The sequence below is a fragment of the Balaenoptera musculus genome, chromosome 10, assembly GCF_009873245.2.
Source record: "Balaenoptera musculus isolate JJ_BM4_2016_0621 chromosome 10, mBalMus1.pri.v3, whole genome shotgun sequence".
NCBI classification, from domain to species: domain Eukaryota; kingdom Metazoa; phylum Chordata; class Mammalia; order Artiodactyla; family Balaenopteridae; genus Balaenoptera; species Balaenoptera musculus.
Window position 1 is genome coordinate 57,686,157 of NC_045794.1, and position 27,890 is coordinate 57,714,046.

Sequence of the window (27,890 nt, forward strand, 5' to 3'; positions counted from 1 at the left end):
ACAGTCAAAATACTGTAGGTTCTATTCTTTGTAATTTTCAAAACTGGTCATCTTATAGACAGATAAGATTTTATATAAAAAAACATAATGATAAAATATATAGTTCCCTACTTCAGAATGAGGAAACTAAAAACAACTAGCTAGAATTCAATTCTTAAAGCTTTTAAGCCTCATATCCCAATTTTGTAGCAGATCATTAGGAGAGAAAGCAATATAAATCCAATTTTGCTTATCTTGTTTCAGTCCTTGAACAAAATGCGCCCTTCTTGGAAGAAAAACCTACTCAGAAGTATGATCAGAGGTCACTTGACTCTTGGGGTCCTGTTTCTTATTCCTGAGATTAGTGGTATCCTTGGATATAGACCAAAGTGGCCCAGGTAATTTTCTTACCAGAGTCATTTCTTTCTAACTTATCACTGCTGAAATTTGTACATGTTTGGGAAGTGAACAAAAGAAATAAAGACTGAACTGATAATTCTAGTTCAATAAAATACATTGTAAGAATTAGCCAAATAATTCAAGCAAAAATGTGGTTTCATTTTTGCATGAGTCAGCAACCAAAGAGCCAGAGTGTAAAACAGAATTCAGTCTTTCAAGTTTGAAGTTCAACACTGCTACAAATTCCAGCACTATATCCCAACACTCTGCCTGACGTTTATTACAGGGCTGAAGGAGAGATATTCTTCTTTGTTATTTCACATCCTCTAGCCTCCTTTCTGACAATTCCAACCTAACACTTAAAAGCACAGACTGCTTTTTGTGCACCCAATATGCTGTCTGAACTTCTTTTCCTTGAGCAGTATTGACATCCAGTGGAGATACAGAATAATTACAGGTGTGTCAAAATCCCCAAGGACTATAGCCTCGAACAGATATATGGTTTGAGATAGATATCACACAATGCTGCAACAAAAATTCATTTTCCCTATGCACACAACTAAAGTAGAATGAAAGGAACAATAGCTTAAAAAGTAGAAAAGGTGGAGGAGAAAACTTTTGTGACCTGGACGCTTAGGAAAAGAGTTCTTGGCTGTGAGAGCAAATAGAACATCAAAATTAAAACCTTTCTCTATGCAAAAGACACCATTAAAAGAATAAAAAGACAAACTGTAAGTTGAGTCCATCCCGCTCCGGAGGAGCAGCCGTGTGGCTGACAGGGTCTTGGTGCTTCTGCCGGGTGTCAGGTCTGTGCCTCTGAGGTGGGAGAGCCGAGTTCAGGACTTTGGACCACCAGAGACCTCCTGGCCCCATGTAATATCAATCGGCGAGAGCTCTCCCAGAGATCTCCATCTCAATGCTAAGACCCAGCTCCACTCAACGACCAGCAAGCTACAGTGCTGGACACCCCATGCCAAACAACTAGCAAGACAGGAACACAACCCCACCCATTAGCAGCGAGGCTGCCTAAAATTATAATAAGGTCACAGACACCCCAAAACACACCACCGGAAGCGGTCCTGCCCACCAGAAAGACAAGATCCAGCCTCATCCACCAGAACACAAGCACCAGTCCCCTCCACCAGGAAGCCTACACAACCCACTGAACCAACCTCATCCACTGGGGGCAGACAACAAAAACAATGGGAACTACAAACCTGCAGCCTGCGAGAAGGAGAACCCAAACACAGTAAGTTAAGCAAAATGAGAAGACAGAGACACACACAGCAGATGCAGGAGCAAGGCAAAAACTCACCTTAACTAACAAATGAAGAGGAAGTAGGCAGTCTACCTGAAAAAGAATTCAGAGTAATGATAGTAAAGGTGATCCAAAATCTTGGAAATAGAATGGAGAAAATACAAGAAACATTTAACAAGGACCTAGAAGAACTAAAGAGCAAACAAACAATGATGAACAACACAATAAATGAAATTAAAAATTCTCTAGAAGGAATCAATCAATAGCAGAATAACTGAGGCAGAAGAATGGAAAAGTGCCCTGGAAGATAAAATAACTACCGCAGAGCAGAATAAAGAAAAAAGAATGAAAAGAAATGAGGACAGTCTCAGAGACCTCTGGGACAACATTAAACGCACCAACATTCGAATTATAGGGATCGCAGAAGAAGAAGAGAAAGGGACTCAGAAAATATTTGAAGAGATAGTAGTTGAAAACTACCCTAATATGGGAAAGGAAATAGTCAATCAAGTCCAGGAAGTGCAGATAGTCCCATACAGGATAAATCCAAGGAGAAACATGCCAAGACACATATTAATCAAACTATCAAAAATTAAATACAAAGAATAAATATTAAAAGCAGCAAGGGGAAAATGACAAATAACATGCATGGAAATCCCCATAAGGTTAACAGCTGATCTTTCAGCAGAAACTCTGCAAGCCAGAAAGGAGTGGCAAGACATATTTAAAGTGATGAAAGGGAAAAACCTACGACCAAGATTACTCTACCCAGCAAGGATCTCATTCAGATTCGACGGAGAAATTAAAACCTTTGCAGACAAGCAAAAGTCAAGAGAATTCAGCACCACCAAACCAGCTTTACAACAAATGCTAAAGGAACTTCTCCAGGCAGGAAACACAAGAGAAGGAAAAGACCTACGATAACAAACCCAAAACAATTATGAAAATGGTAATAGGAACACACATATTGATTATTACCTTAAATGTAAATGGATTAAATGCTCCCACCAAAAGACATAGACAGGCTGAATGGATACAAAAACAATACCTGTATATATGCTGTCTACAAGAGACCCACTTCAGACCTAGGGACACATACAGACTGAAAGTGAGGGGATGGAAAAAGATATTCCATGCAAATGGAAATCAAAAGAAAGCTGGAGTAGCAATCCTCATATCAGACAAAATAGACTTTAAAATAAAGACTATTACAAGAGACAAAGAAGGACACTACATAATGATCAAGGGATGAATCCAAGAAGAAGACAGAACAATTGTAAATATTTATGCATCCAACATAGGAGCACCTCAAAACATAAGGCAAATGCTAACAGCCATAAAAGGGGAAATCGACAGTAACACAATCATAGTAGGGGACTTTAACACCCCACTTTCACCAATGGACAGATGATCCAGAATGAAAATAAATAAGGAAACACAAGCTTTAAATGATACATTAAACAAGATGGACTTAATTGATATTTATAGGACATTCCATCCCAAAACAATAGAATACACTTTATTCTCAAGTGCTCATGGAACATTCTCCAGGATAGATCATATTTGGGGTCACAAATCAAGCCTTGGTAAATTTAAGAAAATTGAAATCTTATGAAGTATCTTTTCCAACCACAATGCTGTGAGACTAGATATCAATTACAGGAAAAAATCTGTAAAAAATACAAACACATGGAGGCTAAACAATACACTACTAAATAACCAAGAGATCACTGAAGAAATCAAAGAGGAAATCAAAAAATACCTAGAAAGAAATGACAATGAAAACACAACGACCGGCTTCCCTGGTGGCGCAGTGGTTGAGAGTCTGCCTGCCAATGCAGGGGACACGGGTTCGAGCCCTGGTCTGGGAGGATCCCACATGCCGCGGAGCAAATGGGCCCGTGAGCCACAATTACTGAGCCTGCGCGTCTGGGGCCTGTGCTCCACAACAGGAGAGGCCGCGATAGTGAGAGGCCCGCGCACCGCGATGAAGAGTGGCCCCCGCTTGCCATAACTAGAGGAAGCCCTCGCACAGAAATGAAGATCCAAAACAGCCATAACTAACTAACTAACTAACTAAATAAATAAAATTAAATTAAAAAAGCAATTTAAAAAAAAAAAAAACACAACGACCCAAAACCTATGGGATGCAGCAAAAGCAGTTCTAAGAGGGAAGTTTATAGCAATACAATCCTACCTCAAGAAACAAGAAAAATCTGAAATAAACAACCTAGCCTTACACCTAAAGCATTAGAGAAAGAAGAACAAAAAAACCCCACAAAGTTAGCAGAAGGAAAGAAATCATAAAGATCAGATCAGAAATAAATGAATGGTGGTGTGAAGAATTGGGAGATTGGGATTGACATGTATACACTGATGTGTATAAAATGGATGACTAATAAGAACCTGCTGTATAAAAAAATAAAATTAAATTAAAAAATTAAAAAAGAAAAACCATGTGAAATTCCTGGAAATCTGCTATGTCCTGGTATAGGTTATCAGTCATAATTCTACTTAAAATGTTTCACATAACAGAAAAAACCTAATTCCCTTGTCAACTGTACTGTAATCAGAAAAAAGAAAAAAAGAAAGAAATGAAAAAGAAATGAAGGAAACAATAGCAAAGATCAATAAAACTAAAAGCTGGTTCTTTGACAAGATAAACAAAATTGATAAACCATTAGCCAGACTCATCAAGAAAAAAAGGGAGAAGACTCAAATCAATAGAATTAGAAATGAAAAAGGAGAAGTAACAACTGACACTGCAGAAATACAAAGGATCATGAGAGATTACTACAAGCAACTATATGCCAATAAAATGCACAACCATGAAGAAATGGAAAAATTCTTAGAAAAGCACAACCTTCCAATACTGAACCAGGAAGAAACAGAAAATATAAACAGACCAATCACAAGCACTGAAATTGAGACTGTGATTAAAAATCTTCCAACAAACAGAAGTCCAGAACCAGATGGCTTCACAGGCGAATTCTATCAAACATTTAGAGAAGAGCTAACACCTATCCTTCTCAAACTCTTCCAAAATATAGCAGAGGGAGGAACACTCCCAAACTCATTCTAGGAGGCCACCATCACCCTTATACCAAAGCCAGACAAAGATGTCACAAAGAAAGAAAACTACAGGCCAATATCACTGATGAACATAGATGCAAAAACCCTCAACAACATACTCGCAAACAGAATCCAACAGCACATTAAAAGGATCATACACCATGATCAAGTGGGGTTTATCCCAGGAATGCAAGGATTCTTCAGTATACGCAAATCAATCAATGTGATAAACCATATTAACAAATTGAAGGAGAAAAACCATATGATCATCTCAATAGATGCGGAGAAAGCTTTCGACAAAATTCAACACCCATTTATGATAAAAACCCTGCAGAAAGTAGGCATAGAGGGAACTTATCTCAACATAATAAAGGCCATATATGACAAACCCACAGCCAACATTGTTCTCAATGGTGAAAAACTGAAACCATTTCCTATAAGATCAGGAAGAAGACAAGGTTGTCCACTCTCACCATTATTATTCAACATAGTTTTGGAAGTTTTAGCCATAGCAATCAGAGAAGAAAAAGAAATAAAAGGAATCCAAATCGGAAAAGAAGAAGTAAAGCTGTCACTGTTTGCAAATGACATGATACTATACATAGAGAATCCGAAAGACGCCATCAGAAAACTACTAGTGCTAATCAATGAATTTGGTAAAGCAGCAGGATACAAAAGTAATGCACAGAAATCTCTTGCACTCCTATAAACTAATGATGAAAAATCTGAAAGAGAAATTAAGGAAATACTCCCATTTACCATTGCAACAAAAAGAATAAAATACCTAGGAATAAACCTACCTAAGGAGACAAAAGACCTGTATGCAGAAAACTATAAGACACTGATGAAAGAAATTAAAGGTGATACAAACAGATGGAGAGATATACCATGTTCTTGGATTGGAAGAATCAACATTGGGAAAATGACTATACTACCCAAAGCAATCTACAGATTCAGTGCAATCCCTATCAAACTACCAATGGCATTTTTCACAGAACTAGAACAAAAAATTTCACAATTTGTATGGAAACACAAAAGACCCCGAATAGCCAAAGCAATCTTGAGAAAGAAAAACGGAGCTGGAGGAATCAGGCTCCCAGACTTCAGACTATACTACAAAGCTACAGTAATCAAGACAGTATGGTAACTGGCACAAAAACAGAAATATAGATCAATGGAACAGGACAGAAAGCCCAGAGGTAAACTCACACACAAGTGATCACCTTATCTTTGATAAAGGAGGCAAGAATATACAATGGAGAAAAGGCAGCGTCTTCAATAAGTGGTGCTGGGAAAACTGGACAGCTACGTGTAAAAGAATGAAATTAGAACACTCTCTAACACCATACACAAAAATTAACTCCAAATGGATTAAAGACCTAAATGTAAGGCCAGACACTATAAAACTCTTAGAGGAAAACATAGGCAGAATACTCTATGACATAAATCAAAGCAAGATCCTTTTTGACCCAACTCCTAGAGAAATGGAAATAAAAACAAAAATAAACAAATGGGACCTAATGAAACTTAAAAGCTTTTGCACAGCAAAGGAAACCATAAACAAGATGAAAAGACAACCCTCACAATGGGAGAAAATATGTGCAAACAAACCAACAGACAAAGGATTAATCTCCAAAATATAAAAGCATCTCATGCAGCTCAATATCAAAAAAACAAACAACCCAATCCAAACATGGGCAGAAGACCTAAATAGACATTTCTCCAAAGAAGATATACAGATTGCCAGCAAACACATGAAAGGATGCTCAACATCACTCATCATTAGAGAAATGCAAATCAAAACTACAATGAGGGGGCTTCCCTGGTGGCGCAGTGGTTGAGAATCTGCCTGCCGATGCAGGGGACACGGGTTCGAGCCCTGGTTTGGGAAGATCCCACATGCCACAGAGCAGCTGGGCCCGTGAGCCACAACTACTGAGCCTGCGCATCCGGAGCCTGTGCTCCACAACAAGGGAGGCCACGACAGTAAGAGGCCCACGCACCGCGATGAAGAGTGGCCCCCGCTTGCCACAACTGGAGAAAACCCTCGCACAGAAACGAAGACCCAACACAACCAAAAAATAAATAAATAAATAATTAAAAAAAAAAAAAACTACAATGAGGTTTCACCTCACACCAGTCAGAATGGCCATCATCAAAAAATCTACAAACAATAAATGCTGGAGAGGGTGTGGAGAAAAGGGAACCCTCTTGCACTGTTGGTGGCAATGTAAATTGATACAGTCACTATGGAGAACATTATGGAGATTCCTTAAAAAACTAAAAATAGAACTACCATATGACCCAGCAATTCCACTACTGGGCATATACCCTGAGAAAACCATAATTCAAAAAGAGTCATGTACCACAATGTTCATTGTAGCTCTATTTACAATAGCCAGGACATGGAAACAACCTAAGTGTCCATCGACAGATGAACGGACATAGAAGATGTGGCACATATATGCAATGGAATATTACTCAGCCATAAAAAGAAACGAAATTGAGTTATTTGTAGTGAGGTGGATGGACCTAGAGTCTGTCATGCAGAGTGAAGTAAGTCAGAAAAAGAAAAAGAAATACCGTATGCTAACACATATATATGGAATCTAAAAAAAAAAAAAAAAAAAAAGGTTCTGAAGAACCTAGGAGCAGGACAGGAATAAAGACGCAGACGTAGAGAATGGACTTGAGGACGTGGGGAGGGGGAAGGGTAAGCTGTGACAAAGTGAGAGAGTGGCATGGACATATATACACTATCAAATGTAAAATACATAGCTAGTGGGAAGCAGCCGCATAGCACGTGGAAATCAGCTCGGTGCTTTGTGACCACCTAGAGGGGTGGGATAGGGAGGGTGGGAGGGAGACGCAAGAGGGAGGAGATATGGGTATATACGTATATGCATAGCTGATTCACTTTGTTATAAAGCAGAAACTAACACACCATTGTAAAGCAATTATACTCCAATAAAGATGTTTAAAAAAAAAAGACAAACTATAGATTGGGAGAAAATATTTGCAAATCACATATTTGACAAAAAAAAAAATTGTGTCCAGAGTATATAAAGAACTCTCAGAACTCAGTAGTACACATCTGCTTCCACACAAGATCAAGAAACAGGGCTTGGACTTACCTTCCTGGCTAAAATAACCAAAACAGAATGGACAAAATATATGACACAATGGTTTTTAAGATAATGGACAGTGATCCCAAGAGAAAGGAAAGAAGTGAGCCCTATGATTTCCTAGCCTACTGCCTTGGGAAAGTTTCCATTCCACAGTGCAGGGAAGGAAAACCCAGGCAGAATCCAGTGAAATTCCTGAGTTGAGGAGGGGCTGAGAGTCTGGGGAGGTAAAGGCAGCTAGATTTCAGAAGACAGGATCAAAAACAGAGTCTGTCTTATTCTTATTCTTCATTGTATTCCCAGCCACTCACTTGAGGACCGGCATATACTAAGCACTCAAAAGATACTGGATGGATTAATGGATGGATGGATGGATGGATGGATGAAGAGATCAATAAATAAGTGCTAAGGAAAATAGTCCCCAAGCAAGAGCAAATTTTGAAGTCATCATTTATGAATGAAATGAAGGAAGCATTCCTCCACGCTTCGAAAGACCAGGTGATGTATACTAACTACAGAAGTCCTAATCTGATCTCCATTGGCCTGAGACTTGTAATTGTGTGTATTCCGTCGCTAGCCATCACATGCTGCATATGCACTCTGTTCATGTATCTTTAAAGTTCAGTGTAAAGTAGAATTTAAGTCAGGCATTGTGGAATAAAAATATGCACTGATGCTGGAAGGCTTATTTCTCAAGTCCAAGAGGTGCTGTGGCTCAATGTTCTGTTTATGTTTCTTACAAGTCTCAGAGGTTTTCTCCACTGATCCAGGACGGAGCTAGACAGCAATATCTTAGCCCAGTAAAGCACATTCTGTTGCAAGCTTCCTTGACTCTTATCTTAATACTTCTACCCCGACACATTTGCTTTCCTAAAATTCTCTGAAAAGATATGCTTCATTTAAATGGCACCAATGCTAGAAACTTAATACCAAAACTTTCCAGTCATCTCTCAAAGAGATTATCATATTAAGGCTTTGGAAAGTCCAAAGTGATCTAATAATTTCATTCTACTTTCTTCTGGGCACATTTCCATATCACTTAAGCTTGGGCAACTGACACTTCTGTTCACCATCTTATGCAGACAGTCTACCTCCATGATGCTAGATGTCTTAAATTAATTCTAGTCTGTTCTGAAAGTGGGTGTGGGGGAAGTATGTTTGCAGAATATTACACACAGCAATTGGGACTTATGTTTTATATTCATGTTTTTTCAGTATCTTACAAAGATATATGCCTTTAAATAAAATTGGGAATTAACAGAAAATAGTGGAGTGAATCAAAGCTCCTGAGAACTCTTTCCCTTTTTTCCATTAAAATACCTGTAGAATCATCCAAAGGAGAGAAGCCACCTCATCAATTGCCAAAGCAAATGGAATTGAGCACATTCTTATTTGTGATCAATTGAGGCAATACTGGCCCCCAAACTGACCTACAAATATTGTCTCAAGAAGGATTTCTATCAGAAGCCATATGGCCCCATCCTAGTCTTCGCTAACATGAGCTTCACAACAAGTATGAGATAGGATTTTTTTGTCTGCCCCAACTTCCCCTTCTGTCTAAATTGCCCAGTACATCATTTACTAGCTCCCTATAGTCTTAGGGATTTAAGACTCAACCCTCATCCCTCCAATCCAAAGCCACTTACTTCGCTTTCCATCCCAGGGTTTTACACCAAGTCTTTGCCTCTCTTTCTTCACACTGCTGCCTTGTTTGGATTTTCTCCTTGGATCTTGACCCTGGCTTCATCACTCCATGTTGCTTTTCAGATTTTTTTCTCCTCAATGTTTAACCCACAGGTCAATCTTGACCCACTTCTATGATGCTCCTGGAACCACAGCCTAAGTCCAGCATCCTGGATACAGGAAATTATGAGTAATGCAACCACACTAAGAAAATAGCCCACAACAAGAGAAAAAGAAATGTGCAGAAGAAGTCTCAAAGGAAATGCTTGAGTTAGGACTATTAGCCATTATCAACAAGATGAAAAGAAGAATGGCGAAGACAGACTAGATTGAATTCTAGAACTATTCTGCTGACAGCAGTGGCAGTAAAAAGTATAGCCCTTCCTGTGAGAATCACATTCATGAAACAACAGATAGATTCTAGGAACATATGCGGGATACATAACGACAAACAATAATGTAAGAGAAGATGACAGATGTGGAAAGTAGAACAGCAATCTAACTAAAAATTAACATGTATTTTTGAATGTAGAATCAACACATCAGGACAGATAATTAAGGATATAACTGAAGAAAAATTTTCAGCATTAAATAAAAGCAAAACTAAACTAAAATTGGATATTGAAAAGGCTTACTATTGTCTAATCAACATCAATAGCAGTAAAGTAACCAAAATCTGGTAAAATCTTTAAATTTCAATAAAAATGAAAGATTTTCTAAACTTCCAAGTATAAAAATAAAATTGCATTAAAAGAAGCCAAAATCAGGAAATTCTCAGACTTCTCTGCTATAACACTCAATGCCAGAAGATAATCAAGATAATGGGGTGATGACTTCACAGCCCTGACAAGAGTTTCTGCAGGAATACTTTATAGACCAAGCTGCCACTCATTCATATGTGAAGGTAACAGACAGATGCTCTTTGCTCTGCACACTTGAGTACCCTGCCTTCAGGAATCACTGTGGGTATTATCCACAACACCCAGGCCCTGAATGAGAGGACAAAATGATCATCAAATTAGCTTCAGAGATAAGCAAATGAGAGAAATGGGACAGGAATTTGCTTAAGGGAGAGAGATGATGCTAACAAGTCAACAAAATTAAATCTCATTACCAAATTAGGACACTCAAACGAAATGAGAATGCCAAACCCTTACATGAAACTGCTGAAGAGCAATGAAAGGGAGAAGGAAAAAATGGTTAAAATTCCCTATAAGTTAAAGTAAAAAATTATTTGATTTGATTAAGTACATTTAAGTTCATTATTTTAGTATTGATAGAATTTATGGAATGTCAGCAATATTATGAGCACCACTAAAAATTTGGCATTTATCTCTTATATTATACCTAAATATTCATTTTTAATGCTTGCATTAATTCAACAAGCATATACTGACATTTAACTGTGCCAGACTGTGCTCTAGGTTTCAGGGCACACTTGAGCCTTTATCTCTCCTCCTGACTCCAGACATAAGTAGGGGTACTCATGTGCTGGGTCAAGGTCAAGCACATCATTACTTCCTAGATTAGTTAGGTGATGCTTTTGGTGAGATGAGCCAAGATGGTCATGTTTCCTGTGTCTATGTGTTTTTAAACTGAATCTTTCTTTGAAATGTCTATTGAAACCAAAATCCATTGATAGGTAAAATGTGACTGGGACTGACGTCAATGTAGGAGGAAACCTTTGGCCTGGGAAGGACCAGCAGGACCAGAGTAGAGTCACAAAGCACGAGGCAGAAGGCCTTGGTGAGCCACTGTAAGCTTAAGGGAGAAAGGTCCTTTCACTTGGATTCTTGAACTAAGGTTGGTGTTTCCTTGCTTCTTCTCACACCAGAAGATAAGTCATCTCACCTACATAAGGTGAGTCTAGGGAAAAAAGGCCAAGGAGGCCACATGCCTATTTTGTGTCTAGGCCACTTAGCCCTCTTTCAAAAAGCACGTTGTGGTTCCTTATGATCCAGTCAAGAGGGCCAGGTATTTTACATAAGGATTGAGGTCAAAATCCTTAGAGTGGCATTTCCATAAAAGTATTCTCAAAAACAAACAAAAAGTTTGATGATAAAAATCAGGGTTTTTCAAGCTGATTTTTTTTAAAAACCCTCTTAGAGTTTTATAGAATAGATTAGCATATTGATGTATCCAGCAGCAAAGTTTATTTAATCTTGGTTAATTCTGCATTTGCAAACCAAAACTGACCACAGAAGTCTTTATGTGGAAGGCCTACTTACATGTGGAAAAACAGTAAAATTGTTTATATAAAACTGTTTTAGAGTAATAAAGTAACTTTTATTTGCAGTTGTTCTCACATTGCATAAAGTAATAATAATAATTACAGCTACTACATATTGAATGTTTACTGTATGCCTGTATGCACCAGTCTAAATGCTTTATGTGTTAAGTCATATAATCCTCAGATCATCACCATGTGATAGGTCCTGTTATTATTCCTACTTATCAGATGAGGAAACTAAGAGATGAAATAACTTATCCAAGAGCACTCAGTTTGTAAGGGACAGAACAAGAATTTGAACTCAGGCAGACTAACTTCAGAATCCAGCACTTGATTGCCTCCTGCCCAACTATTAACGTCTTCCTATAATACAGTTAATACGTGATTAAACAGCCAGAAAGTAAGTTCTAGATCCCAGCCAACTCCTCACCTCTTTCCAACTTGACGACTCCATTCATATCAGACAGTGGATAAAATGACAAATAGAATTCTTATCTTTAGACGAGTGACAATCTGGGAAGGAGAACAACAGACAAGTTAGTCAATAAATACAACCCACCATGATCCATACAGTAATAAAGGAATATATCCAGGAGTTTTACATTATTTCACAACAGCTGGCAAAGGCACCGACCAATCAGAATAGAAGCTAGCCATAAGGCTGGCGCAAAGTCCCAGAGGCTCCCTGCTGTACTGGCATTTCCCCTTTCCTTGCTGGATCATGGGGTGATCCAGACAGTCCTGAGGTGAGGCCAAGGTCACCAGGGTGTTGGAGCTCCATGTGGGCTCAGAGCAATAGCTGTTTTTCAGCTTGCACAGAAGTATTTCAGTGTTTTAACAACAGATATGGCCATAAGGCAGCCATATTGTCTGCATATATCATGGGGGTTTTCCTGTCTACTGCATTCATTGTAGCCCTCAGGCTATCAACCAAAGGTAGCAAAGCTGCTCCTAAGCTGGCTAAATTCAAGACATGGGAGGAGGAGGCTGATTTTCTCCCTCCTCTATTCTCCCTATGTCTCCCCCTCCAGCCCGCAGCAGACTTGATCCTCTATCTCAGTATTTCCCAGTGTGGTATTCATGCCATTTGTAACAAAAACAATCACTTTAGGAGGTCACAATGAGCTTAAAAAATTCTAATAGCCATGTATTTAAAACTAGCAAATCAACCCATAATTTTGTTGCCATTATTGCTTAGAATGAGACTACATTTTTTTTAAGTTTAAAAAGTTAAATAGATGTATACCAAAAAGGCAAAAATCATGAAGCTATTAAGTAAAGAATTAGATCTGAGAAGCACTGTTCTATCTTAACCAAGATGACTTTCTTCATTCATCTGACATTTTTCTATATTCTCTCTCAGTGCTGAGCTTAAATACTCTTTTTTTTTTTTTTTTCACTTCATCCTACTATTCTAGGTCACTCTTCTCCCTGGCAGCCCAAAGCCTATTGCAATCTCTTTTTCAGGAATGAACAAAATGATTTCCATATTCATCACAGCTTGCAGCTTTTGAAAGCCAGTGATAGAAGTGCAAACTATCTAAAGCAAAGGAATAAAATTTATTACTTAAGTATCCGAACCACAGAGATGTGGATCCAACTTCAGGTATGACTGGCTCCCTGGGGTAGGATATTGTCAGAACTGACACTGTTATCTCTGAGTGTTCGCCTCTTTCTTTCTCACAGACAGACTTTTCCACGACAGTCAACGTGGTAGCAGATAGCTCCAGGGTCGCGCAATCTTACAATGTTGAGAACAATTTAAAATTTTCCGATAAGCCCACTTAGAAAAATTTCAGGGAAGGACTCTGATTGGATAGAACTAAGTCACATATTCAGTAGAAGTACATATTTAGGGTGGGAGAAAAGCATTTCCCCTAAAGAGAGAAAACAGAAAAATGTGGCATAAAATTTAAAATTCAAAAATGTCAACTATATAAAGAGCATCTTATGTAATTTTATGCCAAACTTTGGATGTTTGAGAAGCTTCTCTCATATTAAGGGAGCTCAGATCTTTGAAGGGCAAGAAATTCTGTAAGATTATGTAGAAAGGTGGTCCGCATACTATATAAAGTGCTCCTAAAAGATCTTATAGATGCGGAGATGCTTGCGGGATGAGTAGGAGTTCACTCGGTGAGCAGCAGGTAACAATCTAGGCAGAGGGAACAGTACGTGAAAATTCAAAGAGGGAGAGAATAGCATAACCTGAGGGAAAACAATGTTTATCAGCTGGTTGGTTTATTTCTATTTCATCATTCCCTACAGGACTTGTGGTAGCCAGGACAAAAGCGGGAAGTTGTTGCAGTCCTCAAGAGCAATAACAGAAAAAGGAATAGGAAGCAGTATTAGTCAAGATGGGCTAACTGCTGTAGAAAGTAACCTGAAGGTCTCAGGGGCTTAATGTAATACGATATGTGTCTTTTGTCTCAGTCCAGCGAAGTGAGAAGGGGGACAGGAGAGGGGTCTCTGTTTTGTGCAGTCATCCAGGGACCCATGATTCTTCCAACCTCTGGCCTTGCTATTGTCTTGAAGGGTGTTTCTCAAATTCAGAATCACCTAGAGGGCTTGTTAATACCTAGATTGCTGGGCCCCAACTCCAGAGTTGCTGATCTTGGTAGGCCTTGGGTGGGTCCCAAGAATCTGCATTTTGAACAAGTTTCCAGGTGGCATACGTGCTACTGCTCCTGGGACCCCATTTTCAGAACCATTGCTGGATAAGCCTCCAGCAACTGCCTTCAGTGTTCAGCTAGTGGATGGGGAAGAAGGCAGTGCTCAGAGAAGGCAAACCTGCTCTTAACTACCTTCGCTAAGAGGTGGTAAGCATTATTATCGTTAAGAACTAGTCACCCAGACCTATCTAGACACAGGAACTCTGGGAAATGTACCCCAGCAATGCGTTGGGAAAGGAGAAAAACTCAATTTTTGTGAGCACTAACAGTTAGTGTCACAAAGCATAACTGAACTAAAAATATCAAATAAAACCTGAAAGGCCCTCCTAAGGGGCAAAAAGTGATTGGATTACTGAACTATTACAGATGGAAAAAATATTGGTTTTGTAGAATTATATTCAGAGAATATTTTCACATTGCCGGGATTTTTTAAAAAAATTTTTTGGCCACGCCCGCGGCATATGGGATCTTAGTTCCCCAACCAGGGATCGAACCCGTGTCCCCTGCAGTGGGAGCGTGAAGTCTTAACCACTGGACCGCCAGGGAAATCCCTCCATATTGTTATTTAGCCCTCTTATTCTTTCATTTAAAAATATAAAATATCTAGAATTCTTCTGGATAGTTTTATTAGTTTGTCCACACACACACAAACACACACACACATACCCCATACTTTAGTTTGCCTTGTATGCTAGTTCGCTTTCTCTTTAGAGTGGAATTAGGTTGTATTAAGTCCTTTGTGGAAGCACGCATATTGTAAATTATTTTTTAAAATACATATATGCTAAAATAAAAATTGTTTTCCATTGGGGGAGGGTCAGCTAATTAGTAAGCGTCATTTCAGTCTGGGGTTCACAATTTAGGTGAAGTTTTTGCTAAAATCATCCTTGCCTTTCACTAACATAGTGATGATCTGAAAGATTAAAATATCCTCCTGCTGCTTATTATACAAATGAGCTGCTACATGTTATGTGCACCAATATGCTCCTCATCTGGAACCTAATTCATGACGCAGTATAAATTATGTGGCAGTTACCTCCCAAGTTGCAAAGTTGCCTTCACCTGTGGTTTAATTCTTCCAGCTGCCTTTTCCTTGTTCAGTTTTCTTTCAAATACAGAAGGGAAGTAATTACTTCCTATTTTTAATTATGCATCCACTCTCAAGGGAAGAAAGGAATCTGATTGTTTCCATACAGACCAAAATTCTTCCTCCTCACTCTGGACTTGCCTTTGCTTCGACTAGTGCTGCAGTTGACAGCTGAATTTTCGGTTTGTATTCGGCTCACTTGAATTTCGGACTTTTCTGGGATTGCAATTCCTAAGGATGACAACACAGCATTACAAAGATTTGTGAGCAATAGACTTCTCGTTCTCTAATTAATTCATTGTCCTTTGCAGAGACTTTGTCAGAAGCCACAAATTGCAGTGCTTGTAAAATTTTATGAACATGCAATAAAAAATCCTGGGAAACTTTCATCAAATTTCGGGCTCCTGAGATATATTTAACTTCTATGAGCAATTTAACATCATATTAAATCAGTATAAACTGATTGCCAAGAAAGCATATTTTTGAGGTTTAATATTTACTCACAAAGCAAGCTAATACTGAGATGTCACAGAGGCCACTTCCACAATGGGTTTATAAACTAGCAAAATCAAGGAATGATGTGAAATCCACTACATATGTGAATATCCAGCCCCACATTTCTGTTTCCTTTCCATTCCCAGTACACAGTGCTCAGCAACTGGCCTCTGAAAGGCAGTCCCTGTAATGAAAAGAGCCAAGGGTTTTGCCATCAGAAGACTCCAGGTTCAAGCACTGTCTCAGCAATTTTACTAGTTGTGGCCTTGTGTTGTTAATCTTTCTAAATTTCAATTTCATCATCTGGAAATGGGAATTAGAATATGAAAAATGGAACCTCCTTCACTGCATAAGTATCTTTTACAGCTACAAATCTGGGTTGTTCCCATTGACTCAGCACTGAACCTAAGACAAACATTACAAAGTAGGAGAAGAGTGATCCCCTTGCCTGAGTCCCGCTTCCTTTGGCCAACAATCTCGTAATGCTAATGCCTGCCCAGCCTCACCCATCTGTTCCCCTTCTGTACTCTCACTCAGTCAATGCCCTACTTCAGGCTTTGTCCCAAACTTTCCTATCTTTTGGAGACAGACTTCCAACGTGGACACTTACAGCCATGACCATTGTTTACAGAATCTCTTTTGGACAGGCAGTGGCTTTCAAAACCTTGAAATCTGTATAGTGTATACAGTGTATATACTGTATAGTGATGGATGGAAACTAAACTTTTTGTGGTAAGCACGCCATAGTATAGACAGACATCGAATTATAATGCTGTGCACATGAAACATATAATGTTATAAACCAATGTTACCTCAATAATAAATAAATTGATAAATAAATAAATAAACCTTGAGATTACTTCTTGTACATAGAGTCTTATTTCAGCTCTCTACCATGTGCAGGCCAGTCCTGGATATTAAACATCTGTTCTATCAGATGTACAAGCACCATCTCAACTTTGCAGCAGAGTGTAGAATGAAACTTGGTATAAAATAAACTTTCTTGCTAGTTTGTTTGATCCTGATCTTAGGCAAGTCGCCTAGCTTTCCTGAGTCCAGTTTACCTATCTATAAATAGGGATAATATGTGCCTAAGAGTGTTTTGGGAAGGATTTAATGAGGTAATAAGTATAATAGCTAAGAATTATTGAGCAGTTATTGTGTGCCAGAAGTTGTTCTAAGCACTTTACATGTAGTTTCTCAAATCATCTTCACAATAAACCCATGAGGTAGGTAAGATTATTATTCCTATTTATAGATACAATCCAAGGGGAGTAAGTAATTTGTCCAAAATTATACAATCAGTAATTGCTGGAACTGAGACAATCCCAGACCACCTGGCTCCCAAGAGTTTATCACACATATAAGGTGCTTGGTTAACTGAAGCTATAATTTTCCACAGCAGGGACTATCACAAATTTACTCCTGGACAGCATGATTTAGGAAATACAAGGTGTAGTAGAAGGAGCATAAAACTCAGGACAAAAGAATTTAGATTTGAGTCCTAGATGCATTGTATCACTATATGATCTTTGGCAAGCCACTTAATTGCTCCTAGGTTGTTTCCTTGTGTGGTCAACAAGAATACGTACTCCTAAATCACAATTTCTTTTTGAGAAAGAAATGAGATACTCTTTTAAAGAATGCCTGTCAGGTCATAGCTGAATAAATTTGGGAGTTTCGTTTAGCAGAACGTTATTTCTGTTTCCTAATCTCCTTCTGCCCCTCTTTGTTGCAACAGTGCCCTACCTCTTTTGAGATCAGGGCCCTGCAACACTCATGAAGGAAAAAATTATTGATATAAATACCTATCAAGACATATTCTTTTATTTTTTTTGAAGTGTATGAAGAGAGAGATTGGTTAATCTGAAAGAATGCCTTTATAATAGTGGAATTTCAAGCACTGTTCCATTCATATAAGGGAGCTATTTAAGGCAAAAGAAACTTTCTCAGTGTGCTGGAAATCATAAATCAGACCATGGAGGTCACCTCCAAGTCAGAGGGTACAAACAAGCCCAACCAGCACTGTTTGCAACGCAGTCTTTTTTTTTAAAAAAGTGACTATAAATGACTAGAGGTGAAATATGGGCTTAAATATTCTCGCATTAATTTAAATCCCTAAAGCTTGGCCCCTATCATAGGCCAGTGAGTTTGCCACCCCTACAGATCAGCACCTTTCTAGAGCTTTGGGGAAAGCTCAGTTGCTTAGATGAGCCACAAAGGATTGACTACCATCTGCTGTTTTCATTCATTCAATTCTGTACTTAAAGAAAAAGACCTTAGAATTTACTGTCAATGAGAAAAATAACACACCCCTTTGGATCTCCACCTCCAGTCAGTTTTAGCCCACCCAAAAAGTCACTAATATACTCAGACCTACTGTATGCACTGATTTATAGGGTAATGATATTTAACTAGGCTATAACTAACGCACCTGCACCAGAGACCCACACTCTGTGAAAACTACAGTAACAGGTTTACACTCATGAGATAATCCAGATCACTTTCCATTAACACCTACCTTGGCATTCAAACAGCTATGTAAGAAGAATCCCTTGAGTGGATCTCCACAGTAGTATTTGCTTGAACAGCTGCCCCAGAATTGACTAGTGTAAGACTGAACTGATAGGCAGGAATTTGAGGATTAAGACTAGGATGTGAACACCTCCCAGCCAAGTGAATCTCTGGAACACTAGACAGAACTACTATTTTGAGAGACAATATGTCTAAATAACCACAAGGAAACTGATTCTGCAGGCATCGACTATCACACCTGTTGACAACTGTTATTTATTGAACACCATGAGCAAAGCCTTTGACTCTACGAAGCATAAAAAAAAAAAAAACCCAGTAAAATCTGTGTAATTGAGTCATACACACATACCTTGTGTTGATCTGAGTTTGTCCAAGGAAAGTTAGGGGCCTTAGTGCAGGTGAAGAGATCAATGTAAATGCTTTGGGGCAAACGTACCATCCAACTTCCTCTTGTGCAGTCACACAACGCTGGTCACTCAGGCCCACTCCTAGCATTCATGGACTCCAGAGTAACAGTGCAAATGGAGATCCAGACATCATAAGCCAAATACCTAACAGACACTAAGCTAACACTCTATTAGGTAACACGTTCATTTTTGCTAGCTGGACAAATAAACCTTCACAGTGGTCTGGAAGCTCAGTTTGAATTTAGGTTTCTCAGACTCCTCAAAGTTCCACGCTAGAACCTGACCTCCTGCCTGCAGTGACTTATCCCACCTTTCGCGAACGCCGTGAGGGGCCACACCTGCATGTGTGTGGACTCCCCAGCCAGTATGTGCGAACTCTATCCACGGCCCTGAAAACAGCCACCCTTTGGCCACATCTCAGCCGAGGGGGGCACACACTGGCAGCACGGGCAATCTTTGGGAGAACTGAGTGGGAAGAGGCCCTCCCAGGCCTGGATGCTAGCTCAGAGCCATTTGGGCAGGGGACTCTGAGGTCTGTGGCACATTCCCTTGACTGCTTCAAGGGGAGGAACATAGCCAGAGGAGTACCAGTGCAGGACCCTCTAATGTAGGGGGGCCTCTAAAGTGGGGGAGGCTCAAGGTAGGGGTCCTTTTTGCCTCTTCTGCCTAGGTCCTAGGCCTAAGGGCAACACTGGGTCCACTTGGAGCTAAATCATAGTACTTGATTCATACTTTCCCCTGCAGCACCCAGTGTTGGGAATGATGGCACTGCATAAAGCCACAATTCTTGGTTGATCCAGAGAATTCACAGAAGCCAGTGTGGTTTTAGGCCTCTCCAAGAATTTTAGATGATCTGAAATCTGAACTACTTTGCAAGAAATCTAAGGCCCATGGATGATCCTGGGCTAAGAGACACTCTAAGCGTTTTGCCAGGAAAGTAATGTCCCTACCGCTAGTTGTCTCAGCCCAGCCCTTCCACCTACACTACACTTGGAGTAAGTAAACACTTGACTCAGATGTTTCAAGATCTGGGTCAGAATCGACCCAACGTCTCAGGGTGTAAGCTATGCTTCTTCCCAGGACTTTGACCCCCTTTTATTAACCAACTGAGAAGTTATAGTTATTTGTATTGATTGTGTAAGTTTTCTGTTTTTCACACACACTTTCCCAGAGCCAAGTAATGTTTATTATTTTCTCCCTCACAGTGAAAAATGCAGTGCCTTTCTTAAAATATGCTATTAGAAAGGGTTAGCTCAGGGACTTCCCTGGCAGTCCAGTGGTTGAGACTTAGCCTTCCAGCGCAGGGTGTGTGGGTTCGATCCCTGGTCAGAAAGCTGGGATCCCACATGCCTTGTGGCCAAAAAACCAAGACGTAAAACAGAAGCAATATTGTGGTAAATTCAATAAAGACCTTAAAAATGGTCCACGTCAAAAAAATCTTTAAAAAAAAAAGGGTTAGCTGAGTTACTTTTAAAGAATGGAATAATTATCTAGTCTTCTTTTAAAAGCATTGCACATATCTTTATTTAAAGTATTATTTGTAGGGGAACTTGGAGATTATCAATCTAACCTTCTCACTTCACATGATAGAAACTGAGGCCCAGAGTAGTCAGAAAACCTATGTAAGGCCATGCAGCACAATTCACGGTAGAACTGAATCAAGTCCAGAGTCCTGTGTGCTTTGCTAGCCCCAGTCAACGACAATTTTATTATATCACATGACTTGACTTTAAAAAGAGGAAAAGAGAGGGATTAGGGAAATTGGCCAGGGGAGCCCTGGTCAATTTGGGTGAATAGGCCATGGATCTTGAGCTTTTGTCATTTTATCATTTTTTCCTTTTTGTCTGTACCTCCTACATGGAGGTGGTGGTAGGGAGAGGGCATCACTAGTTCTGTTCAGAAATTTGAAACTTTGGAGAAAAAAAATCACCAGCAAATGACTGAGAAACTATAGCTCATTATGAGGCCAATAACTCATTGTGACCGAATAAGACAGCTTATTGCTCAAATAAACAAATATTTATGTTTCAATGGCTTAACACAACAAAAGTGTATTTCTTGCTCATGTACCATTCCAGTGAGAATGTTCCTGGTTGTGGACGATGTTTAGGAACCCAGACTCCCTTCCACCTTGTGGATCCATCATTCCCAAGGGTCTCTGAGATCTCTTCAAGACTCAAAACTCATCTGCTGTCTAAAACCTCTACCCTATATGCTCCATCAGTTCTGCTCATATTTCATTGGTGAGAACTAGTCATGAGGCCACACCTTGATATATGGAGGGGGTGAGATGGGAGGAGGCTGGCAGATGCTGTCAATGACAGGGCAGCCCTTTCCCATGCTTCCCTTTCCACCATGTGGAAAGGGAAGCATGTATTTTTGGTAGACAGCTAGGCATCTCTACCACATTAATAAACATAATCTTGAATAGAAAGTAGAAGGTGAAAGGTCTTCAAATAGAAAACCTTCTAATTAATGACTATGCCTTAGAGTTCTAAACTTTGCACTTATGGACTCATTGAAAGAATTAATTAGCTTAGGATCTGGCATGTAGAAGGAAGTATCACTGGTCTTTGACCAAACAGTCTCCTAATATACAAGTTAAAAGAAATGTTATTGTGCTAAGGTTGTAGCTATACATATATTAAGTTTCAGATGGATTCTAGAAAGCAATAAGACTCAAGAATGATGAAATAAAAAAGAAGATAATTAGTGTCCCAAATGTTCTTGAGGACATTTAGAAAAACAGGATTCAAGAATATCTACCTTTAGTTCAGGCAATGATTTATTTTTACTTTTTCCATCCCTGAGTTTTATAGATATAAAATGGTAATAGTAATCACAACTTATGTCAAATCTTTCTAATGTCTTAACCTTGTGGTTTCAGTGTTATGGAACTTGAGAGAAATGAGAAAGTTCCAAGAAGATGATGACAGTCAATAAGATCAAATGATGCATTAAATACAAACACGACACAGACTGAGAAAAGGTCATTGGCTTTGAATGTTGAGATACCACTGGAACGCTGTGAGAAATGAGTTTTGATGGAGGAAAGAAATTGAGAATTAGCATGCAGTAAGAAAATGAATTAATATCTTGTAAGAGAAAAAAAAAAATCAAAGAGTATATACCAGCAGTTCCCCAACACAGCTGCTCATCAGAATGATATGGAGAACTTTTTTCAAATAGACTCTGCTGGCCCCACCCCCTAGAAAAATCTGATTATGCAGATCTGGGAAAGAAACGTGCATTTTTACCAAATACTTCAGGTGACTCTGTTGGCCTCACTAAAAACTATGACATAAGATAACAAGGCGGGAAGGAAGAATTATTTGCTAAGGAAAGTAGAAACCGTAGACTGTTTTCAAGAGAAGGAAAGGAGCAGTGAGCAATGAGAAAGAAAATTAAACTGGAAGAAAAAGGTAAGAGACAGTGGTTTAAGGCCAAAGTCACATGAACACATGTGAAAGGGTACACGTAAAGCGCAGGTGGAAGGGGTAACATTTGGAAAGGATGGCGGATCTCTATTTGAAGACATAAAATAAGGAACTTAAAGTTTCCATCTCTTTGAGGCAAAGAGAAAGTGTCTGGTAGATGGCCTTGATCTTCAAGGAGAGTAAGTGATAAGCTACTGAGGAAAATCATGGTTCAGTTGGAGTCTGGAGCTTGAGGACCATGGAGAGATTTGAAACAGCCACTGGGCAGACTGGTCTAAGGAGCCACGTAAACCAACACGAGGGGAATAAAAAATATTTATAAACTGGGTTTGAGTTTTATGGTAAGGACATTCTTGCTCTTTAAATAGGCTTCAAGTGTTGAACTTAGATTTAAAAGGAGTAAAACCGAAAAGAATCAAAGGTGACTTAAAGTCTACTAGTAGCCCTAACATAGTTAAGGAGACCTTTATAAAGAACTTCTTGTAGACTGTTTTGCTCTTCCATGCATCTTTCCACCAACATTTGCACTGAACGCTTCCTCTGCCTCAAACATTCTGCTCTCCCCAGCACCTGGGCCACCTTAGAAGGTAGGGGCAACTTTAGCAGGGTCTTGCACAGATGGTACCTTATCACAGAAACCTTCCTTGATCACCCATATAAAATAGGACCTACCCTCCTATTAGTTTCTCTCTCTCTCATAATCTGCTTTTTGTCTATAGATTCATCATCACCTGACACATTACACATTTATCTGTTTATCCACTGTTCTTTTCCACCCCAACTAAAATATAAGCTACAAGGAAGCAGAACTTGATTTGTTTTGCTCTTTGCAAAATACTCAATGCATAAAAGAATGCCCAGCACATAGGAGGTACTAACAAAAAACTTGTTAAATAAGTAAACAAAATTTTTGCAACTACTGCCAGAGCTAGCCCAGACACTTTTACACAATAGACACTCTCAGGGAAATTTGATCAACATATTAATAAATTAATGAGTAATTGTGGTAGTCAGCTTTCAAGATGACTCCCAATGGATGCCCTTATGCAGTCCCTTTCACAATAAATAGGGCTCACTTGAGCAACAAACAGGATATTGTGGAAATGATGGTATGTGACTTTCAAGGCTAAGTCCTAAAAGACATTACAGCTTCCATCTTGACTTCCTGGATCATTTGCAGTGATCTCTGGGGGAAGACAGTTGCCATATATTGAGGACACTCAGCCAGCCTTAGGGAAAGGTCCACATAGTGAGGACCAGAAACCTCCTGCCAACAGCCGGCACCAATACACCAGCCATGCGAGTGGACCACCCTGGAAGTGGATCCTGCAGCCTCAGTCAGACCTTCACATGACCGTACGCTGGCCAACATCCTGACTGTGACATCAAGAGACACCCTGAGCCAGAAACACCCGGCTAAGCTACTCCCAAAGTTCTGAATCACGTAAACTGTGTGAGATAATGTTTATTATGATTTTAGCCACTAAGTTTTGAGATAATTTGTTATATAGCAATAGGTAACTAATACAGTGCCTTAGAAATGATTTTCAAAACATGGTCCTTTCCATTTATGTTTAATGCAAGGACAGTTCCATCATTTTATAAAGTGCACATTTCCCCCCAAAGACCAAACACCTGATGAAGCAGCAGGTTGATTTTCCAAACAATTATTTTAATGGATTTTGAAGTATATTTCATGCCCTATTACTGACAAGACTATCAGCCACATGAAAAACCTAGTACGTGTATGTAACATGAATTCTTAGCATGACGGTCATTTAAAGTTTCTCAACACCCAGATTCTACCAATACTCTTCTAGCCCACAATCCTAGAGATTCTTACTCAAAGGAGTACTAAAATTTTGGCTACATCATCACTTTTGGCATTCGGCTTTTCTGTTTGTTTGTTTTCTTTGCCAGAGGATAAGAGAAAAACAACAATGACAAAAACCCCTTGATTTTATAATTTACTATATGTTTTTTATGAATGAATGTGCTCATTTTCCCCACAGAAGGGAATATATGAGTGTATTCCTTTGTGTGTGTTAAAAAAAAGAAAAAAGAAAGGTGCCTTGGCAAATGTGTTCAAAATCTGACTCAGCGTGCATGTGCTATCGGGAAAAATGGTAACTCCTTCAAATGAAGGCCTGGCAAGTGTGATGCTTGAAAGCTCAGGAGATGCAGACTGTAGTTAAAATTCCAATACTCAGAATTCTAACAAGCACAGGCTACTGTCACGAGGTGGGAAGAATTAGCGGGTAAGCATTACGGTGGAGAGTAAAAAATTCTGGTGGGCGCGTGGAAGCAGGAGCAGGGAGGCACGAATCCTCAAAGGCACCTGAGAACGAGGCCGTCATGGCTGAGGAAAGCATAAGTGAGCTGAAAATCAGAGAATCACAAATTCATAAATAAAGAGAATGAAAAGAGTTTCTTAGATTGCAAGTCAATTTGCTGTATCTTCCAAGGAAAGAGTCACATGACAATCAAATGCTTTGAGCAATTAGAAAAGGAATGTTCTACCTTTCCTTTCTAGGACCATCTACCTCCTGGTCACAAGCAACTGACAAGAAAGTAAAAAATAGAACATTTACCACTGATTGGAGCGAAGACAGAGATGGGTCAGTGAAGTGTGATTCAAAGGAAAGGAGAGGAAGTACAATGATGGGACTCCGTTAGGGCTGCTGTGTACTTAGATGGCATGGAGGGTACAGTGCAGTGGAATAAAGCCAGACAGGCAGGGAAAGGTCAAATTAAGGATGATTTGAGGTGAACACCTGAGCAGTTGCATTTTCATTCTCTGTGCAACTGAGAGTCACCAGAACTTTTAAAGCAATTTAAAAAGTGTATTTGGTAAAGTAACCTCAACTGATATAAACATCCCTTTGATAACTCTAGAAGATAAAGTGTTAAAAATAGAGACTGTACAAAGGGTTGAACAACCAGTTCCCTTACACTCACCCTTTAGGTTTTGTTTTATAGATAAGCTAAGAGCTCATATATCTAGACCAGAGGGAGCCAGAGCTTTAACATTAGAGGAAAGAAAAGTGGGAATAGAGACACTTGTCTCTCAAAGTGAGTTTTTCCAATTGTAAACACAGTAAAATCTCAAGTGAACAGTAACAGAAAGTAGTATCTAATCTACAATACATGAATTGCAGATCAGGGGAAAAGCAGGTGAGAAGACCCTGTCCTGTTAAATAAGCCACCTCAGCCTTTGCTCCTCACGGCACCAATGTCTATAGACCACGATCCCAGTGAAGACAGAGAGCTTTGATATCTTCGTGAAACCAGGGTCAACCATCAGTTTGGACTAGTGAGATTCCAGAGAAACAAGGTGCTCTTTTGTAAAAGAAAAGGAGAGAGGGTGGTGCAGAGAGAGAGGGAGGGAGGGAGAAAGGGAAATTGGGAAGCCAGAGGGCTTCTCTTTATTAATCTTGTTCCCTGTCCTTCTCCAGGCTTCCAAGTTTAGATCATAGTTCCATCATTCTCTAGCTGCCAGATCTTGGAATGCTTACCATACTTCATAAAGTAAAAGACTCTATTAATTGTAAAACACACTTTTATCTTATGTGACACTAAGAAAGAACAAAAAATGCTGCTAACTATGACCTATATTAATTGTAAAGTGAATCTCTATTTCAGAGATGTTAAAATGGAGGGGGAAAAAGCACCTTGGAATCAATAGAAGCACTGAGTAAACTGACAGACAGTGCTGTATGATGTAAAGAACCCAGATTTCAGGGTCAGGAAAACCCAAGTTCAAATCATGGCTCAGCCACTAACTAGCTCTGTGGCTTTCAGAAGTTTTCCACTCTGAGGCTTATTTTCCTCTAGTATAAAGTGGAGATTGTAACATCAATCTTTTGGTGTTTTTATGTAGATTCAACATGATATATATAACTATCTAGTAGCAGCAGTAACATAGGAAGGGCTCAAGACTTCTAACTATTCAGACTTTTTTATGTATTAATAAACTGAAATGAAACAAGCCATCATAAAATCATCAGAATGAACAGGTGCTTGTTTAATGCTACCAGACTGAAGACTGCCTATTCATCAGTGAGATCACAGTGAGATTTACTCCCTCCCTGAAAAGAAAACAGAATGAAATATGGAAAAACCACAGGGCAGGTCTGCTCTCTGTGAGCCTCCCCTTAGCTCCATAAAATAAGGGCGTGATAGAGTAGGCCCTGGATAAATAATTCTTTAGGGCTCTAGGCAATTAATAAGGAAAACTACTCTCATGGAAAAACATTGTGCATGAGTTTTTCTCCATATTTCCAAAGGTCACTAGAACAATTCATTTGTTCTCTAGTCTATAATCCTAATAATTCATGTAAAAATTAAAACAGATATTGTTCCATCAAAGAAATGTTCTAGTTTGACACTGATATGAGTTAAATCTCCTCATCCTTAAAGTAAGAAACAGCCTTCAATTTTGTCCTAGATTTCTGTAAGATAATTGATTGGTAGTACAATTAAGATATAATAGATGCATGGCATTTTATAGATGCAGTTTCAGGTGGTCTTAAGCTACCCCGAAGGTTTATAGTAGTTTTTTTTAATTTTGCTGAGAAATTAATGTGAATTTCATGAGTCGTAAGGCTGGTGTGCTAAAGCTGGTGAGTCTAGCACAGCCAGGATCTCTAAACTTCTTTGATTGCTCACCCTTATTAATAAAACATTTTGAGCTTGGTGTCTCTCTCTCTCCCCTCCCTCTTCCCTTTCTCCTTCCATATCCCTCTTTGGAGAACACCGGTCTAGTAAACTGTCTAGTATAACATCTCAGTGGGCCTGGATTATTCTGTATTCAAGCATTCACAAACTGGCTGCCTCTGGGGTTAATCAGCCTGCTGACATATTTTGTTTGGTTTTCGTGGCATTTAAAAATCTAGCCAAAGTTTAAAAACTGAAAGAAGTCAGATTATTTTTAATTAAAAAAAAGAAAATATTTATAACTTCTCTTAAAAAATTCTTATGTGGCAAGAATTAGCTGGATGTGTACTCTTTAGTTTGCCACACTCCTTACTCTGTATTATTCCCAGATGAAACCAGGTTAAGTTGCTTTTTATTATTACACTTGAATCATTATATTTCTTAAAGTAAAAGAATAGTCATCTGAATTTTTAAAAATGGTTCTCTTTTTTCATTTATGTCAACTGCCAGTGTTTTTCAAGCATTTCAATCTGCCTCTCCTGTTTTACTCATTATCGTTTATTCAGCATTTCCTGAGAAGTAATAAAGTTTTGTTTCTTGGTGGAATATGGTCCTGAAAAGAAAGCCAATTGCTAGTGCTGGTAATGGTAATGAAAAAACAGTGAATGGTTCTTGGCCAAAAATTATATAGAAGTTTAGAGCGGAATGTGTAATTAAGCTCTCAAGATGTCACATTATAGTTTTGTTATACTTTACTGAATTATTCAAAAAATTAAATAATCTAGTATTTTTTGCAAATTTGAGAGTTCTTTAAGTTCTTAGGACATGCCTCTAAGTCTGCTTAAATGTCTTGGGTTA

At 39.0% G+C, this 27,890-nt stretch overlaps 1 protein-coding gene across 1 annotated transcript in view; it reads right to left on the minus strand.

Moving 5' to 3' along the window:
- The window catches only part of PTPRR (protein tyrosine phosphatase receptor type R), a 380,848-nt gene that overhangs the window by 349,887 nt on the left and 3,071 nt on the right, over positions 1–27,890 (minus strand). The window contains exons 2-3 of the mRNA XM_036867331.1: positions 15,452–15,733; positions 12,177–12,259 (exon numbers count right to left, since the gene is read on the minus strand). The gene's annotated coding sequence lies outside the window, so the exon portion shown is untranslated. The remainder of the gene's footprint in view (positions 1–12,176; positions 12,260–15,451; positions 15,734–27,890) is intronic.